Source organism: Lithobates pipiens, unplaced genomic scaffold, assembly GCF_037356315.1.
Source record: "Lithobates pipiens isolate NorthernLeopardFrog02 unplaced genomic scaffold, aLitPip1_a1.2 Scaffold_19, whole genome shotgun sequence".
Classification (NCBI taxonomy): domain Eukaryota; kingdom Metazoa; phylum Chordata; class Amphibia; order Anura; family Ranidae; genus Lithobates; species Lithobates pipiens.
Window position 1 is genome coordinate 354,429,603 of NW_027507764.1, and position 12,394 is coordinate 354,441,996.

General features: G+C 42.3%; 1 protein-coding gene across 1 annotated transcript in view; it reads left to right on the forward strand.

The window, feature by feature from the left end:
- The window catches only part of TMEM170B (transmembrane protein 170B), a 66,683-nt gene that overhangs the window by 17,188 nt on the left and 37,101 nt on the right, over nt 1-12,394 (forward strand). The window lies entirely within an intron of this gene.

The window sequence follows — 12,394 nt, forward strand, 5'->3', positions numbered from 1 at the left end:
TAAAAGTGGAGCTTCCCCTTTTGGGGGGAGCCCTGTTTTAACTAAGGATCAATAAGGGATAAATAGGTGCAATTTCTATTAAGAAATAAAAACACTCTTTTACTTGCCAGGTTTAACTGAACTCCTTTCATATACACATAAAACAATAAAATAACTAAATAAAAAATATTCTGTAACAATAAATTTGGTACAATGCATTTATGAACAAAGCCTTTTTTTCAGGTTTCGTGTATACAGGAGCAATGTTCGTTCCTACTGTTAAAGTGGTTGTAAACCTCAGACATGATATATGAACAAAACATATCCCACTATAGTGTGTACTTCTATCAATCCAGAGCACTAAAGACGCATATACACGTAGCCGTCTGTCCGACGTACTTAGTCTGGCGGACTTTCCGCCAGACTGTCCGTCGGACTTTCCCAACGGGCTACTTGCCCACACATGGCACTTTTTCAGCGGACTAATCAACATGGGGACAAGCCGCTTTGGGGTGGGGGGGGCACGCGGCCCCCCCTTCCCCAAGGCACCCCCCATGTTGATGAGGACAAGGGCCTCTTCCCGACAACCCTGGCCATTGGTTGTCGGGGTCTGCGGGCGGGGGGCTTATCGGAATCCGGGGGCCCCCTTATTAAAGCCGCCCACCCTAATGTACAATGTACCCCTACCCATTCACCTGTCAAATAAAGTACAAAGAAAAACACAACACACAAGTATGTTGAGGGCACGTTGAGGGCACGCGGCCTGGTACGGCTCAGGAGGGGGGGCGCTCGCTCGCCCCTCCTTTCCTGGCCGGCCGGGTAGCGTGCTCGGACAAGGGTCTGTTGTGGACTTTGGGGAGACCCGGCGTTGGGGTTCCCCTTTAAGTCCATACCAGGTGGCGGGGCCAGCGGCGTCTCCTTCGCGGGCCCCGCCTACCTGCAGACCCGCTCGAAATGAACGGACTTTTCTCCGGGCGGGAAACGTCCGCTCATTTCAAAAGTACGGCGGACTGGCATACACACGGCCGGAATGTCCGCCGAAATGCGAGTCCGGCAGGAAGATTGGAGTGCAAAACTTCTTTCTAAGTCCGCCGTACTTTCGGGTCAAAAAATATGCCGGAGGCTACACACGGGGGGATTGTCTGGCGGACTTGAGTTTGCCGGACTTTTCCACCCGCTTGTTTGATCGTGTGTACGCGGCATAAGGGGGTTATTTACAAAAGGCAAATCCACTTTGCACTACAAGTGCAAACTGCAAGTGCACTTGGAAGTGCAGTCCCTATAAATCTGAGGGGAAGATCTGAAATAAGGGGAAGCTCTGCTGATTTTATCATCCAATCATGTGCAAGCTAAAATGCAGTTTTTTTTATTTTCCTTGCATATCCCCCTCGGATTTACAGCAACTGCACTCCCAAGTGCCCTTTCAGTGCAATTTCAAGTGCACTTTGCACTTGTAGTGCAAAGTGGATTTGCCTTTTGTAAATAAACCCCTAAGTTTCATCTCTGTCTGCCACTTTGATCCTCTGCTATTTGCATGAGTCACTTCTGACTAGTTTTCCTGACACCAAGAGGTAAAAAGGTGACAGTGGAGGGAACTCCAGTACAGCCTACAGCCTGTGATTGACAGCCTCAGCTCAGCTGTTTCTTCCTTCCTATCAGGGCTCAGAGCTCTCCTTACTGAGATCTGTATTGTGAGACTTCAGATCCCCATGCCCTGCTTTTCAGAGCTAAGAGATATTGTGTAAATTCTGAACTTAGAATGAATACAGAGGAAAGATCGGTGCAGATAAACATGTACAACTTACGTAAGAGGATGTGTATCATCTTAGGCTAGTCACTTCACCGGGCTAATGCAAGAGTTTACAACCAATTTAAATTCATACAGAAGCCTCTGTCAGAGCTCCTGCATCACAGACATGAACTTGGCTGCCAGCTGGTCCTGGACACTACCTCATATGCCCCCTTCCCACAGTAGAACGCATGGGCACGAGTCTTGGGATGGGTAGAAGCTCTCTAAGATCACACTTTTTGAAACATTGACTATTTCAACTAACCCTTGATGTGTGGCCTTTATTAATTTATACAATATAAAAAAAGGTAATAAAGCTATATTAAATCTAAAAGGTGATATACTGTACATATTTACCCTGGTTCTAGGAACAACATACTGTATATTTGAATGTGTTATATAAAAAAAAAGTTTAAGAAACTAGACAATTTATAATTTTGCCTATTTATATGAATCTATTTGTGATATAATTGTTAACATTTCAATGTAGCAATAGTAAGGGGCCTTGGTGTATTTTGTTAAGTGGATGCAGGTTGCTGCGCCCAACTAGCAATTACAGCGGGAAAATAAATAAACAAATAAATAATATTAAAAAAATTAAACTCGACTCCCCTACATTTCCCCTGAATCACCAGAGGTTTTTTTAATTGAAAAAATTCACTATTCATACCTTTTCCTGCGGTCTTCAGGCAGTCCAAAGACATTACAAGTGGTTCTCCTTCCTCCTCTAGTGGTGGCAGGCATTCTTCTTAGCAGCACGCATCTAATGACATAAAAGCGCCACTCATTTCTGAAGTACTGCAAGCCCAGGCTCACAGGAAATGGACAGAGTGATGGAACTGTCATTCGTCTAAAGTGGACTACAGGCGCTGGATAGAAGAGGAAGCTGGGAACAGAGCTGGAGCATGGACAGAGGTAAGTAAATCTTGGGTACCTGTTTCTCCTATACAGGAGGGGGCTAGGTACTAAAATATTTACAAAAAGTGGTCTTGAGAAAAATGAGATTGGGACTTGAATGTTTAAAGCAGAGTTCCACCCATAAATTCAACTTTACATAAATCCATAGCATTCTCCTTGAGCAACAACATTTGGAAAATCTTTTTCTTTTTACTCTCTTAGTAACCACTGTTGCTATGGGGTCCCTTCTATTCTGCCACTTCCTCTCTGCGGTGATTGACGTCATATCCCTTGGCACGTGCACTTGCCTGTGCTCCTGGGAGATGTGTGTCATCTTTCCCAGGAGTCAGTGGGCAGCACCGAAGGCTAGAACCGCGTTGTTTAGAAACTGGAAATGACATGAGCAAAGGCAACAACGGGGCGGGCACTTCCTCCTTCACCGACCTTTGTTATGGCAACAACATAATCCTTTCCCTGCACCCTGTATAAACGGTGCATTGCTAAGAACGGGAGGTGCATGCTGGGTATCTAGCATCACCATATCCAGGAAGAGAATGCTAATGGGCTTCATATGCCCACACTAGAGATGGAAGCGCTCTACAGAGCAGAAAATAAAAAGTAAGTTCTATAAAAAAAGTGACTTAAGTGGCAGTTTAATTAATAACATGGATTAATAGTGTTTAAAATTGTGTAATATAACGGATTACCTTTAAAATAAAAATAAAAAGTTCTGGGTGGAACTCCGCTTTAAGTGGCTGATGTATTTAATGGCGAATTGCTGATATAATCAATCGTTTTCCATGTGAAAACAGAAATTGTTTGGTGCTAGTGAATGTAAAGGGCAATTGTCTAAAAATGTGGCTCAGTTGAGCAAATTCTTGGGTTATCAATGCTGATTAAAGCGTATATAATCACCAGAGCAAAAATATAATATATTACAGCTTGCCAGTCCTTAGAGGAGCTGCATTCATTTTCCTTTTCAGGCTTTATTTCTTTATTTTGGTAATCTTCCTGGTAATCCTGCGAATCAGGGCTTTTTTTCAGCTCGAACGTGCTGGAACCGAGTTCTGCTACCACTGGTGCTGGCCCTTTGCATCGCTAATCGCTACTGTCCCTTAAAAACACAGAAGCCTGGCTTCTGTGTTAACAAGTGAAAGCACTTCTTTCCTGGTGGCATGCATAGAACCCTCACTGCCCTCCTTGTTCTGCACATGACAGCAGATGAGGGGGTGGGGGGGGAGCGGGGTATGTACAGTTGCGCTATCTTTGGAGCTGCAGCTCCTCTTGAAGCTTACACCGGCAGCCTGCATTCTTTTTTTTTTGTTTGTTTTTTTATTGTAATTTTTATTGAAATTAAAAGGATAACAGTTATACACATTTAAAGGTGCACAGTTGAACATTGGTGTTTTGTATACAATACAAATCATAAATGAAAGAGAAAAATAAAAATAAAATAAAAAATTCATCAGTACAGTCATCGCACTACCAGAACAGCAGAGACTTGCATCACAGGTCATAGTTCGTTACAAAAACATATGTCGAAGGAGGTGAGAAGTTAGGGCATTGCTATCATGTAAAAGAGTGTTTAGCAGATAGGCACACAGATTCAGGTAGTTAACATATCATTGGAGGGCATGGAATAAGAACCAGGGTTAAATTCAGAATGGTCCCATAGATCCCAAGTTTTAGAGAACTGTGGGAGATCGTGGACTATTGCAGTAAGACGTTCCATTCGGCAAATTTGTTCCAGTTCCTGTAGGACTTGAGAAAGAGCGGGTGGTGTAGGAGAGAGCCACCGCAAGGGGATGGCCATTTGAGCCGTTAGTAAAATAAAGGTAGCAAGTTTTTGGGCATGTTTGGAGAGTCCAGGGATGGGCAGGCTCGGTAAAAAATGCATAGGGTCCAATGGGAGGGAGATATTGAACAGATCTTGGATAAAGGTCTGAATCGTCAACCAAAATGAGCATATTAAGGGGCATTCTCAAAAAATGGGGAAGTGGGAACCTATGTCTCCCTGGCATCTCCAACACACCCTAGGGGTCTTAGGGACATATTTGTGTATAATTTCAGGTGTTTTATACCAGAAAAGTAGTATTTTATATGCTGTCTCTTTCTGTTCCACACATTGACCTGGGGATGGCTTCCCAGATTCTCTGCCATTGCGGAAGTGGTATGGGACGTTTTAATACCTGGGACCATTTCCGCATATAAGAGTGGGATGTGTCAGTAATAGACGTAGAGTCATGGAGGAATCTATAAATGTCTGTAATCAAATGGGTCTGATATGGTCCCTGAGCACATAAAAGTTTGAATGGGGTTGGTTTGTCAAGACTCAGAGTGGGGGATTTTGAGGCCAAATAGTGTCTAATTTGCAAATAGGAGTGGAATAGCTGTTTGGGGATCTGGTGTTGTTTTTGCAATTCTGCAAATGATAGAAGTGTTCTGGGCAGCCTCCATTCTTACTGTAAGTCATAGCTGCTCTTCTGCAGCAGTCCCTTCTACTCAATATTCTGCAGGCGGGGAGAGTGGATTTGGGGGTGGGAGGTGAGCTCTGTACTGGAAGAGGAAGTGCACATACTCCTGAACACTGCACTATGTACATAGCATGCTCCTGCACTTCGTACATTCTGCACACGTAGCGTACTCCTGAACTGTATACTCTGTATGTAGATCACTCCTGAACCCTGCACTCTGTACGCAGTGCACTACTGAACTCTGTACTCTGTGGGTAACGCACTCCTTAACTCTATACCATGTATGTACAGTGGTGTGAAAAAGTGTTTGCCCCCTTCCTTATTTCCTGTTCCTTTGCATGTTTGTCACACTTAAGTGTTTCGGAACATCAAACCAATTTAAACAATAGTCAAGGACAACACAAGTAAACACAAAATGCTATTTGTAAATGAAGGTGTTTATTATTAAAGGTGAAAAAAAATCCAAACCATCATGGCCCTGTGTGAAAAAGTGATTGCCCCCTAAACCTAATAACTGGTTGGGCCACCCTTAGCAGCAACAACTGCAACCAAGCGTTTGCGATAATGTGCAATGAGGCTTTTACAGCGTCCTAGAGGAATTTTGGCCCACTCATCTTTGCAGAATTGTCCTAATTCAGTTACATTAGAGGGTTTTCGAGCATGAACGGCCTTTTTAAGGTCATACCACAACATCTCAATAGGATTCAGGTCAGGACTTTGGCTAGGCCACTCCAAAGTCTTCATTTTGTTTTTCTTCAGCCATTCGGTGGTGGACTTGCTGGTGTGTTTAGGATCATTGTCCTGCTGCAGAACCCAAGTTCGTTTCAGCTTGAGTACACGAACAGATGGTCGGACATTCTCCTTCAGGATCTCCTGGTAGACAGCAGAATTCATAGTTCCTTTTATCACGGCAAGTCTTCCAGGTCCTGAAGCAGCAAAACAGCCCCAGAACATCACACTACCACCACCATATTTTACTGTTGGTATAATGTTCTTTTTCTGAAATGCAGTGTTCCTTCTACGCCAGATATACTTGGACACACACCTTCCAAAGAGTTCCACTTTTGTCTCATCGGTCCACAGAATGTTGTCCCAAAAGTCCTGGGGATCATCAAGATGTGTTGTGGAGAAATTGAGACGAGCTTTGATGTTCTTTTTGCTCAGCAGTGGTTTTCTCCTTGGAACTCTGCCATGCAGGCCATTTTTGCCCAGTCTTTTCCTGATGGTGGAGGCATGAACGCTGACCTTAACTGAGGCAAGTGAGGCCTGCAGTTCCTTGGACGTTGTTGTGGGGTCTTTTGTGACCTCATGGATGAGTCATCGCTGCGCTCTTGGGGTAATTTTGGGCGGCCGGCCACTCCTGGGAAGGTTCACCACTGTTCCATGTCTTCGCCATTTGTGGATAATGGCTCTCACTGTGGTTTGCTGGATTCCCAAAGCTTTGGAAATGGCTTTATAACCCTTTCCAGACTGATAGATCTCAATTACTTTCTTTCTCAATTGTTCCTGAATTTCTTTGGGTCTCGGCATGATGTGTAGCTTTTAAGGATCTTCTGGTGGACCTTACTGTGTCAAGCAGCTCCTATTTAAGTGATGCCTTGATTGTGAACAGGTGTGGCAATAATCAGGCCTGGGTGTGGCTAGAGAAATTGAACTCAGGTGTGGACAACCACAGTTATAGTATGTTTTAACAAGGGGGGCAATCACTTTTTCACCATGATGGTTTGGATTTTTTTTCACCTTTAATAATAAACACATTCATTTACAAATTGCATTTTGTGTTTACTTGTGTTGTCCTTGACTATTGTTTAAATTGGTTTGATGTTCCGAAACACTTAAGTGTGACAAACATGCAAAGGAACAGGAAATGAGGAAGGGGGCAAACACTTTTTCACACCACTGTAGATCATGCCTGAACCCTGCACTCTGTACATAGCTTAGCCCTGAACCCTGAACTCTGTAAGTAGCACACTGCTGAACTCTGCACTCCATACACATCGTACTCCTGATTCCTGCACTCTGTGCTTTGCACTCTCCTGAACCCTGAATTCTGTATGCACCGCACTCTGGAACCTTGCACCCTGTGCATAACTAATTTTTGGAATTTAACAATGCCCAATTAAAACATCCCACTGCAATTTGGCCAAACCCTCCTTTTGATGTGTTCTACTTTCCCGGGGGGAGGCGGAGGGGGGTGTTGATGGCATGCAGTGCAGGCATAGTTAAGTTTCTGCACCTATTTTCTGAGAAAAATAAAAACCTGTAAATAATAAATTTCCTGCCCATTAATTTCTACCTTTTTTTCTCTACTGTATAGGGGCAGCCATGGTTGTCTGATAGGCTGGACTTCACACATGTTCTTCTCCATTATATCGTGGATTAATGGGACTAGTAGTTTACACAATAAATAATTTTTTTTCGAGGTTTTCGTTTAGGCTTACAGGAAGTGACAAAGATAAATTTCTTGCATTTTTGGCAAGATCAACAGATATGTTCTATGCTTGCTAAAAATGTTCGCAGCCTGTAAAAACAAAAACAAAAACAAATGCAGCTACCACATCTACCCGCTAGTGGCCAAAAAAGAGTTAAAACCGCCCTGTGCTGCAGCGGCACTTTGCCGGCAGTATAGCTGCACTGCCCCATTGATTTCAATTGGTAGGAGCGGTTTAGAAGCGGTGAATACACCGCTCCTTCACCGCTCCAAAAATGTGGCTAGCTGAACTTTTTTCACCGTCCTGCCAGCGCACCGCTCCAGTGTGAAAGCACTCCGGCTTTCACACTGGAGTGAAAGGGGCCATATTTTTCAGGCGCTACACAGACGCTATTTTTAGCACTGTAGCGCCTGAAAACCGCCCCAGTGTGAAAGGGGCTTTAGAGAAGGGTTTTTATTTTTCTATATATAAGCTAACATGGCAATTAAATTAGACTTAGAGGAAGGGAGTACCCAGAGAAGAGCTTTAAAACAATACAAAGTCTGCACAGACTTAAATTACTGATTAATAACAGAAACCTTGGTAAACATTGCCAAACATTTTTTTTCTTTAATAACAAAACCATTGTAAGATGAAGTGGGTGTGGCCTCCATACCAGCCCCCCTTTTCTTAAGGACCAAAACCTGATTTATGTTTTGCACCAGGGTTGAAAGCTATTTAGCTGATTGGAAAAGGGTTATTTAAAAAGTTATCACTGAATTGTAAATCTATTTTAACATCTCCTGCCATAGTAATCTGTGTGTCTAAAAAGAATCACTGCAACCCATGCATTCCATTGCTAGTGATGAGTTCTGGGTTCACTGCTGCTGTGAGTTTGCTGTAGATTCAGTAGGTTTGAAAGTCACAGTCGCGAACTCCAGGCTCACTTCACCGCGGCAAACTGTGCTGGAAAAAACAGGTACCCGCTCCCCCAAAAGGTGGCAAATGTGACAGCAGAGGGGGGGGGGGGTGGCAGACAAGGGAGCTTCCCCTTTTGGGTGGAGCTCTGCTTTAAGTCAGCTGGCTTATAAGAGCCAATAAGGGAGGTTTTGGATAAGACAATCTCCTCATTATAAACTGGAGTGGTCACAACAGCCATATTGGCAACATGCTTCATCTGTAGGGCATGCTGATGACAAACGTTATAGAGAGAAATTACATTGTATCTTTAAGTGGTAGTAAATCACATCAAAAAAATTTAATAAAAATTGGCATCGGGCAGTTTAGGTCACAATGTGCTAATACTGTATGCATCGCATACTAGCACATCATGACACAGACTTACAGTGCCTTGCGAAAGTATTCGGCCCCCTTGAACTTTTTCAACCTTTTGCCACATTTCAGGCTTCAAACATAAAGATATAAAATTTTTATTTTTTGTGAAGAATCACCAACAAGTGGGACACAATTGTGAAGTGGAACGAAATCTATTGGATTTTTGAAACTTTTTTAACTAATAAAAAAATGAAAAGTGGGGCGTGCAAAATTATTCGGCCCCCTTGCGTTAATACTTTGTAGAGCTACCTTTTGCTGCGATTACAGCTGCAAGCCGCTTGGGGTATATTCCTATCAGTTTTGCACATCGAGAGACTGAAATTCTTGCCCATTCTTCCTTGCAAAACAGTTCGAGCTCAGTGAGGTTGGATGGAGATCGTTTGTGAACAGCAGTTTTCCACTCTTTCCACAGATTCACGATTGGATTCAGGTCTGGACTTTGACTTGGCCATTCTAACACCTGGATACGTTTATTTGTGAACCATTCCTTTGTAGATTTTGCTGTATGTTTGGGATCATTGTCTTGTTGAAAGATAAATCTCCGTCCCAGTTTCAGGTCTTTTGCAGACTCCAACAGGTTTTCATCCAGAATGGTCCTGTATTTGGCTGCATCCATCTTCCCCTCAATTTTAACCATCTTCCCTGTCCCTGCTGAAGAAAAGCAGGCCCAAACCATGATGCTGCCACCACCATGTTTGACAGTGGGGATGGTGTGTTTTGCATTGTGGGCAAAAAGTTCGATTTTGGTTTCATCTGACCAGAGTACCTTCTTCCACATGTTTGGTGTGTCTCCCAGGTGGCTTGTGGCAAACTTTAGACGAGACTTTTTATGGATATCTTTAAGAAATGGCTTTCTTCTTGCCACTCTTCCATAAAGGCCAGATTTGTGCAGTGTATGACTGATTGTTGTCCTATGGACAGACTCTCCCACCTCAGCTTTAGTTCTCTGCAGTTCATCCAAAGTGATCATGGGCCTCTTGGCTGCATCTCTGATCAGTCTTCTCCTTGTCTGAGCTGAAAGTTTAGAGGGACGGCCAGGTCTTGGTAGATTTGCATTGGTCTGATACTCCTTCCATTTCAAAATGATCGCTTGCACAGTGCTCCTTGGGATGTTTAAAGCTTGGGAAATCTTTTTGTATCCAAATCTGGCTTTAAACTTCTCCACAACAGTATTATGGACTTGCCTGGTGTGTTCCTTGGTCTTCGTGATGCTCTCTGCGCTTTCAACAGAACCCTGAGACTATCACAGAGCAGGTGCATTTATACAGAGACTTGATTACACACAGGTGGATTCTATTTATCACCATCAGTCATTTAGGACAACATTGGATCATTCAGAGATCTTTGCTGAACTTCTGGAGTGAGTTTGCTGCACTGAAAGTAAAGGGGCCGAATAATTTTGCAACTCTGAAGTGGAGTCCATCACTTCTTGCAGAATGTTCTTGTGAACATCATGCCGCTTCTTAGACTCTGCTCCTTGAGTCTGGGCAAATTAGAAAATATCACCACAATTTCAAAACAAGCACAGGCCCAAATTTGGACTCACAAAATGAAGGCCAAATATTAAGACAGAAGCCACGCAGAGTTTTGTTCTAAATAATACTATTACTAATAATAATAATAATAAATAAAGCTCCAACTCTTTTTGGATTTAAGGGGGGCATAAATATTTTGGCAAAAGTTAAGGAAGAAAGAGAAGAAGGAATATATATGTGTCAGGAGGTGGAAGTGTTGGCATCAGTGACAGCAACAGTGAGAATAAGAGGGAAATGTCTTTGGTCTTTTCTTAGTTAAATGGATATAAAATAAATGTATTGACTTTATTAGTACCATTTGGTAGTCCTCTGTGATCCAGGTCTGATTTCAGCTCCTTAGTTACAGATCCGCTCATTGCATCAATGGCTGTCTTTGACATGTCATCTGCAGCAGGCAAGGCCATTACCTTGAGCACACATTGGCCAGTTTTACATCCTTGACACCTAGCAGTCTATCTTTTTATGTACAGCCTTAGTGTCCCTGCCCGTGTTTGCTTGACCGTGGCAAGGACAGCATTTTCCTGAGAAAAAAGTGATAATAAAAATATAATACAATAATAAAATTATTATACATATAAAAATATACATATTTTTTAAAATAACATATATTTAAAAGAAATTGCAAGTGGGAAATTTCCACTAGATATAAGAGCGCTTGAGCAAAGTGGGGCTTAGACCTCTGGACTTGAGTGTGGTTATAGTGTAGCTTTTTTTCTTTTGCAGGTGGTAGCTGATGCCCGCTGTACAGTCCCTCTTCCAGCATGCCATTGCTCCACCACCTGTGCCTCTCCTTTTGGAATGTCCTGCTTTCCCCCTCATTGCCTTCTAGGTACAGTCTCACACATCATGTTTGAACTGCTTACTGGGACCCAGCTTGCAAAAAGCCCTAAACATAGACAGAATATGCTAATAGTAAGTAATATTACTATTAGCAGATTCTGCCTTTGTTTATGGCTAATTGTCAGACTTCTGTAAAAAAAGGCATTGGAAGCTGAGCACTGCCACAGAAAGCCTTTGCCATTGCCAAAAAAAAAAAGTAGGGACAAGGTCCTGTTCACATGCCTTCGAGGGTGTCATGCAAAATATAAAAACTTGTCAAATAACAGATTTAAGGGATTTGGGATTTTGAGTTAAGATTCAGTGAACTCTTCATGAATCAAGCTTGTGAAGATCGCCCATTACTACCTATTACATTCATTTGTTGCCCAATTATTACTATGTGCATCTGCGTCAGAATTTTTTTAAAGTTTTCAACTTTATCACAACAATCTGTATAAAAAAAAAAGGAGCCATAAAAAATCATGTTAACAGTTCCCACTTCCCAGCATTTGTTACACCTACACACTGTAAGTGCATGAACGTAATTACCTTGCATTGTAAAAGCATAGATCAAGTGTGTGATTACAATGCATCTGTTGTGTTTTTTCTGCACTTAACATGCTAATATTTTAAACTGATGAAAAGTGCTCTGCAAGTGTGAATGAGTGCTCACATTATGTATGCATCTACATTATACAATTTATATAACTGCTAATAGAAGTCAAGTGCTTCAACTGGCACTGTAGGCTAATTCCAGATATAACTGTAGTGAACTGGCATTGGCGTTGACAATAGAATATTAACAATAAAGACACACAAAAAAGTAAAAGAATATTTTTTTTCTGTACATTGTGCATATATCCTCATTTAATATGCCAGGACATATGCCTGCGGTGTTGCACCTTAGGGTCAAAGAAACCGCCACTTGTGTAACAGTTATTACTGCCATTTTGTTGCATTGCTTGTGAATATTATTGCTATACTTATTGATCAATGGCAAGTCTCCCAGGCAGGGTCTGCCTGACTGAAAATAACTGACCTAATTTTTCCTGTCAGCCAGAAAACATGTGATCTCTGTCTATGCATTGGGTCACACGGCAGAGCATGAGAGTAGTATTTTTTATTTGTGTAATCTTAATGAAAATAACAGTATAT